General features: G+C 53.7%; 2 non-coding genes across 2 annotated transcripts; both read left to right on the top strand.

Moving 5' to 3' along the window:
- Positions 1-1,625: 1,625 nt before the first annotated feature.
- On the top strand, positions 1,626-1,696 carry Trnag-ccc (transfer RNA glycine (anticodon CCC)). The gene has a single exon. It is a non-coding gene; the product is annotated as a tRNA-Gly (tRNA).
- Positions 1,697-7,085: 5,389 nt separating this feature from the next.
- Trnaq-cug (transfer RNA glutamine (anticodon CUG)) lies at positions 7,086-7,157 on the top strand. Its single transcript has one exon. It is a non-coding gene; the product is annotated as a tRNA-Gln (tRNA).
- The last annotated feature ends 528 nt before the right edge of the window (positions 7,158-7,685 follow it).

Raw genomic sequence — 7,685 nt, 5'->3', positions numbered from 1 at the left:
TTGCCTTTGTCCTTTGCACCCAAGATCCAAGAAATATCTTAACTGATCAGGGATATGGAATTTAGAACTGATATAGAAAAACATAAAGTCATTTGAAGCAGAACAGTCTAGTTATAAAAGGCAGAAAGAGATTTAAGGACATGCAAAGAAATTTTACATAAAAAAAAAAAAAACAAAAACAGGAACCACACGATGAGGTGGTAAAAATGGGTCTAACTAGACCACGAATCTCCAACACAACACCTGCCCATCAGAATAGACCTAGTTCACTCATTTTGAATATAAAAGCAAATTCCAGCTATAGAAGCTAATCAGACAGAAAAAGATAAGACGGTGCTATTCTGTACCAGGCTGCTCGTAAGCACAAGTGGACAAAAGCAAATGGCTGGTAGAAAGAGGAACAACATCCTATGGCTCCACCATCCACTGTTCCTCCCTGAACCAGCCTCTTGGGTGGCCAAAGAGGGTGTGGGGGAGGGCAGAATTCCTGGGAACTGTCCTTTATTGGCTCTTGTGTAAGTCTCTGTAGGACATGAGAATCTCAAAGCCAGACTCAATCCTTGGTCCTTTCCAGGGATGCAGAAGGGGAGGAGAGAGGAGAGAGCTCCATTACCACTCAGATGCAGAATAACCCAGGGACATACCCAAGAGTGCAGCTGGGTTCTGAAGGTCTTTGGGAAAACACCTGACATGGGTCTCAAGGTCTGGAGGATGGGCTTGGGAGGCAGTGTTACAGGGTTGGGGCCTGGTGGGAATCGAGGCCCTGTGAAGACCCCTTCAAACCACCCGTGAGTTTATGGAAGGGAAAGGAAAAGAGAAAGGGAATACTGTCAGGCGAGAGAGGGTGTGGGTCCCCTCAGAGAGGAGAGGGACAGAGTGCCTCTCCTGCATTCCAGGTTTATTGGGGATCCTGAGAGTCCCGCTCAGGTCCACCTCTTCACTTGTGACTGACAGTAGAATGACATCAGACTGGCACGTCCCCTCTGCCATGACAACTCTAGGTCACTTTGGCCCATGCTGACAGTTTCTAAATGGACCCGTGGCCATCAATTTTTACAGATTTTAAGATTAGAGGGAATTATCCTTTACTCCCTGAGTTCTGAGCCTCGCCTGTTGAAAGGGTCAGAAAAGGCTCCCCCTCCAGGGTAACTTGTGCTGCTCTTATGGACTTTACTTCCGGCCTGCATTTCTCCTGCAGGTATGGCAGGTAGTTCGCTGAGAAATTGGACATATCCTGGCCATGAAAGTCAGGCAGGGCTGCAGGGAGATTGCTTCTGGAAAAAGAAAGCCTGCGTGAATCAGCTCAGTGGAGCCTGTGTGTGGCATTATTCCCGTACCCTCGTGTTCCCGCCACTCGTCAGCCCCTAGCAGCCGCCACCCATGGCAGGGCAGGGGCTATATAGATTAACAAGCGAGGAAATGACCTTTCCGTAGGTTCGCGACAGATAAAGACCAGGGACCGAAAACGGGTGAATTTCTGGTGTTTTCCTGTAGCGGGTCTCCACCCGGTTGTCCAGAGCCCGCTGCAGACTTGGCTTCTTGAAGCCAGATGGTTTTCTTCACGGTGACGTCTGTATATTATTGCTTTCCCCGTCACCAGTATGGAGCAAGACTTGTGACCCCAAGCATTGGTGGTTCAATGGTAGAATTCTCGCCTCCCACGCGGGAGACCCGGGTTCGATTCCCGGCCAATGCACGCCTTTTCTTGGCGCAGCTGGGAGCCCCGCTTTCGCCTTCCCTCCCCTGGTCTCCAGCGACCCGGGTCAGGAAAGACCACAAAGTCCACGACCTCAGGGTCATTTCCCAATTGCCACACAGGGAGGGATCTCGGCAGGCACAGGGAGGCTACCCAGTGTCGGTTTGTGCTCTGCAAACCTGCTGCACCTTTCCTCCTCGGATCTGGAGGCTCCTGCGCACGGATTCACTTCCTGCACTTGGACAGGTCACTGGGCCGCCTCTCCCTGCAGAAGGGGACCGTGAAGGGGACGCCCGACGGCAGCGCCAAGGCACCCGGTGCGCACGCCGCGCGGGAGGCGCGGAGCCCAGACCCACTCGCGCCGCGGGTTCTTCGCGGGGCCGCCGCCGGCCGGACAGCCGCCGGCCGGACAGCCGCCCCTTGTGTCTGGTGGCCCCGATCAAAGTCAGTCTGCGGCGTCTGGGCAAAGTTCAGGGTGGCCCAGGAGCGCGGCGAGGGGGACGCCCTTCTAACCCCCTGCTTTCGCCCCCCGACGGGCGCCCTGCGTTCTGCGCAGAGTTTGGATCCCCTGGGGCTCTGCAGCCCAGCTCCCCCCCACGCACGGCCTTGGGCCACTTGGGAGGAGCCCGGGACAAGCCAAGCTGCGTCCCGTCTGTGGACCCCGCCTGTTTTCACCCGCTCTTCGCCTGCACAAGCCTGTGTGGGTCGCAGCCAGTCCACGTGCTGCCCACTCCAGCGCACTGGCCAAGCCTTAACTCTCTTGAAAGGGCCTCAGGAAGAGCTCGGAGGGACACGCCAGGACAAGAGAACTGAGTAGGCTTCTCCCCTTTCTGTGTCCTCTGTCCTGCCTCTGAAGGTCAGCCGCACGCGCACCGCGGTGCATAATTGGCTCCAGTCTGCAGGGCATCTCTCCTGCCCTGCTCCTCCTCCCCTTCCTCCTCCTGCCCTGCTTTTCCTGCCCCTTCCCCTCCTCCTTCCCCTCCCCCTTCTCCTCCTCCTCTTGCCCCAGCTCCCCTGGCCCTCCTCCAGCTCCTCTTCCTCCTCCTGCCCTCCTACTCCCCTCCTCTTCCTCATACTCCTCTTTTCCCTGCTCCTCCTCCTCGCCCTCCTCCACCAGCTCTTCCTCCTCCTCCTGCCCCTGCTCCTCCTCGCTCCCCAGCCCCTGCTCCTCCTCCCCTTCTTTCCCCTCTTCCTCCTCCTCACTTTCCTCGACTTGCTCTCCCTCCTCCTCCTCTTCCCCCATCCTCCTCCTCCTCCTCCTCCCCCTCCTCCTGCTCCTGCCCTGCTCCTCCTCCCCTTCTTTCCCCACTTCCTCCTCCTCCCTTTCCTCCCCTTGCTCCCCCTGCTCCTCCTCTTCCCCCCATCCTCCTCCCCGTGCCCCTGCTCCTCCTCCCTTTAATTACCATCTTCCTCCTCCTCCCTTTCCACCCCTTGCTCCCCCTCCTCCTCCTCTTCCCCATCCTCCTCCTCCGCCTGCCCCTCCCCTCCTCCTCCCCCCCTCCTCCTCCTGCCCAGCTCTTCCTCCCCTTCCTTCCTGTTTTCCTCCTCCACCCTTTCCTTCCCTTGCTTCCCTCCTCCTCATCCTCCTCCTCCTGGGCCTCCCCCTCCCCTCCTCCCCCTCCTCCTCCTCCTGCCCTCCTCCTCCTCCCCTTCCTAGCTGTCTTCCTCCTCTACCCTTTCCTCCCCTTGCTCCCCCTCCTCCTCCTCTTCCCTCCCCTCCTCCTCCTCCTGGGCCTCCCCCCCCCCTCCTCCTCCTCCTCCTCCTCCTCCTCTTCCTGCCCTCCCCCTCCTCCCCTTCCTTCCTGTCTTCCTCCTCCACCCTTTCCTCCCCTTGCTCCACCTCCTCCTCCTCTTCCCTCTCATCCTCCTCCTCCTGGGCCTCCCCCTCCCCTCCTCCTCCTCCTCCTCTTCCTCCTCCTGCCCTGCTCTTCCTCCCCTTCCTTCCTGTCTTCCTCCTCCACCCTTTCCTCCCCTTGCTCCCCACTCCTGGGATTAAATCTGCTCTTCTGCTTAGAGTTCTTGAATGGAAGCTTCGATGATACTTTGGGATTTTTTCATTGTTGACGTGTGCACTCATTGCTGTGAATGCACCTGTGAGCATTGGCTTGGTTCTATTGCTATTTATTTACTTAATGTCATTAGAGATTGAACCCGAAGCACTTTACCACTGGGCTACATCCTGAACCTTTTTTTCACTTTTTATTTTGAAGCAACTTCTCCCTAAATTGCTAAGGCTGTCCTGAACTTGTAGTCTTCCTGCCTCAGCCACTCAAGTGGCTGGGATTACAGGAGCACCACTGGGCCTGACTCTATTGACACACTTGTATTTTCATTGTCATGTATTACAAATGTTCAATATCTCCCGAGATATTTTGTTGCATCTGTTGTAATGAAGGGTTATGTTTCATTTGCAAATTTGGTTGTTTCCAGCTACCTTTCTCCTAGAGATTTCTTGTTGAGTTTCATTGTCCTGAGAGCATGCTTTGTATGATTTCTATTGCTTTCTATCTGTTGAAGTGTGTTTTATGGGCCAAAGTGTGCAGATCGTGGTGAGTATTTCACATGAGCTAGAGAAGAACATGTTTCTTCCTTGTCGAATGAGGTGATCTATAAACCTGTGGTGGTGCTGCCAGTTCAACCTTATCCTCTTTGATTTTTCTACCTGCCGGATCTGTCGACGACCGATTGAGGGAGGCTGAAGTCTCCAACTATAGCCGTGCATTTGTCTATACCTCCTTGCTCTTCTTTCAGGTTTTGCCTGACATATTCGGACACTCTCCTGTTAGAGACCCTATTATTAAGAATTGCATCATCTTCTTGGGGGAACTGACCACTTTATCATTAAGTAATATCCTTCTTTACCCCTGACGACTTTCCTTGCCCTGAAGTTTTCTCTGTCTGGAATCAACATAGCTCCTCCAGTTGTCTTTCAATTAGCATGGGCCTAGTGTATCTCTCTCCTTCTCTTGGAGGCCTTGTGACCCCTCAGGACCCAAAGGCTCTCTGATCCCATTATTGGGCTGCCTGCTGTCTTTGGGTCAGGAGATCCTGGTTGGCCTGTGGGGGTGGGGTTTCTCCTGCTGCTTGGGGCTGGCTCTGCACAGCATGTGCTTCAGGGCCTGCACATTCTCAGTCCAGCTGAGCCAGGGACTTGTCCTGAAGGGCTGGCCCAGTGTTGGAGTTGGGGCCGCTGTCCACACCACTGTTGGTGGTCCTGGAGAGGATGTGGGTCTGTGGAGGGGCTGTGGGAAGGCTATCCTCTTGAATCGCACCGGGCACGTGGGCAGAAGATCTGGATTTCCTGCCCTCAGCATCCTCCCAGCTCTCAGGGAGAGAGCTCCTCTTCCATCTTACACGTTGCTTTCTCCCTTTCCCCGTTTTCACTTAGAATCTATCTGTGCTTCTCCACATTTAAGTAGGTTCCTTGCTGGGCATGTTGACCTATGCCTTAGGTCTGTAGTCCAAGCTCCTCTGGAGGCTGAGGCAGGAGGATTGCTTGATCCCAGAGGTTTGGAGCTGCACTGGACAACACAGTGACAACCTCTCTCCTAATTTGTTTTTACAGTAGGTTTGGAAGTTGCTCAGTATACCAGCAAGTGTCCTTGTGATTAGAGCAAGAAAAATCAAGATGAACCACTAAAGGAATATCTCTTCAGTGAGTCTGACATGGTCCGTTTTGATTTCCCGAGACAGAGAGAAACCTGCCATCATGATGACAGAGAGTGTTGCCTATGCCCAACTTTTGGTCCATCCCTCATAAAGGAGAGTCTGGGGGACAGGAAGGAGGAATTGTTTTGTCGACATGCTATTAGGCTGAAGGCCTAGAGCTTTGGATTCACACTCAGGCAAACAAGAGTCAAACTGAACTTGAGGCCTACTAGCCAGAAACCATCAACTAATCTCTAACCTTCTGCTGTGACCATCAAATACGATTTCTTTATTTTGTTTTCCATGAGCATTTTATCAAGTTTCCTTTCTTGCCCCCCTCAGCAGACTGCTAACTTGCTTGTACAGTAGGCCCCATTTTTAAATCACTGAATGTTCAAGTAAGTTCTCTTCAAAGTCTTTATTGATGCACCATAATTATACCTAATAGCAGAATTCATTAGGCCATATTTGTACGTACAGTTAATGTAATCAACCTCATCGTCAGTACCTTTCATTTGTTTCCCTCCTCCTCCCACTCTTTAAATGTTAAGGTGTCCAGGTTTATGGTTCACAAACGAAGGCCACCCGGAGAACTTTCCAGCGATGCGCGCACATCTTTATTGATCATCTGTGTAACTTTTTAACTTTATGCAGTACTTATGAGCACATAAGTACTGTGTAAACTGTGAGGGAACCTGGGTACACACACCCTAGATGCAGTAGTGAGTGCTCTCGGGTACTCTGATTCGGGGAGACTTTTTAAAAACCACCCAACTTTAGGGGTTCTGGCAGAGACACTGGAATGGATTCAGCTTGTCCACCTCTCAGGAAACAGTGTGTCTAAGTGTCAGGGCCCTGCCCCCTGGGGAGGCCCTGTATGGTGGATTTTGAGTCACAGGCAGGTATGTTCTTTTTTCAGTATTAATGCAAACATTGGCAGGGTTTGGCACAGATGGCAAGTTCCAGTCCACTCTTGGCAACTTAGTGAGGCCCTAAGGAATTTAGGGGGACCCTGTCTCCAAGACTAAGAAGGGCCAGGGGTCTCACTCAGTGGTTCAGTGCTCCTGGGTTCAATCCCTGGGAACCAGGAAAAGAAAAAACAGACATTAAACATGTTTGAGGGCTGGGGTTGTGGCAGTGGTAGGGCACTTGCCTCACATGTGTGTGGCACTGGGATCAATTCTCAGCATCACATATAAATACATAAATAAACAAACACATAAATAAAGGTCCATCAACATCTAAAAAATGTAAAAAAAAAAAAAAAAACATGTTTGACTGGTTTTTATTTTAATTCAAGAAATCTGCATTCATTGTGAAAAAGAATATATTCCCTTCCCAGACCAACAAACCTATCTTAATTATATGAAAAAGAGAGTTCCCTGCACAGCAATCCTCCCTTGGTGATACACCTTTACCTAATTTGCGTCCTGTAAGCCAAGGCACTCAGGAGTCCCAGGTCCCATCTTGACAGTCCTGGGGTCTCCCTGGGTCAAGGGAAAAGTGGAAAGACCAGGAAAAGGAAAATCACAGTATCGCTTGCAGAACTTTCACCTGAGGATAGGAAAGTGGTCACCCGAGGCAGAGAAAGATGGGGGCCTTACGGGTACTTCCTGTGCCTGAGCCTAAAGAGCTTTTGGCCCCGCGTGTTTGTAGCGCAGACGAAGTCCCTGGCACTGGTCCCTAGGCATGTCGTTCCTCCCTCGGCACCTCTCAGATCGATTCAGCGGCCACCTTCGACGGTTCCATGGTGTAATGGTGAGCACTCTGGACTCTGAATCCAGCGATCCGAGTTCAAATCTCGGTGGGACCTTTTCCTTTTCTTTGTCGGAAGTCCCCAGCCGGCCTCCGAGGGACCCAGGAGGGACCCAGGAAGGACCCAGCCCTGTCCTCCGCGGACCCTGAGCTGGGAAGGCGGCGGCCACCACCCCGAGAAAGCCTTCGCTGCGAGGCCTGTGCCCGATGCAGGCGGCCACTGGTGGCTCTGCATAGGCAGATTCTGTCCAGAGTTTCTGGCTCCTCTGCGGAGGTGACCCCGGGCAGAGAGCGGAGTCGCCGGACCCTCCAGCGAGCGGCGGCGTGGAGGTCCCGGGCGCCAGGGGACACGAGCTGCAGCCCGAGCGCGAGCCGAGACCGCGGGGACCTGGCGCAGCCCGCCGGGCCCCAGGGACAGGAGGCGTCGCGCCGCGGCCGGGGCCGAAGTGCGGTGCTCTCTGAAGCCGAGCTGCGGGCGAGGCTCGGGTCCTGACCACTGCCCACAGTGTTCTGGGCGCCGCGGCGTGGAGCCACGGAGGGGCTGACCCCGGCCGCGCCGCGGTGCCCCGGGAGGCCACACGGCTGG

Source organism: Marmota monax, unplaced genomic scaffold, assembly GCF_021218885.2.
Source record: "Marmota monax isolate L192 unplaced genomic scaffold, Marmota_monax_Labrador192_F-V1.1 WCK01_AAM20220418_F8-fsc01527, whole genome shotgun sequence".
NCBI lineage: Eukaryota > Metazoa > Chordata > Mammalia > Rodentia > Sciuridae > Marmota > Marmota monax.
Note: the sequence above shows the minus strand (reverse complement) of the source record. Positions and strands in the feature narration are given on the sequence as shown.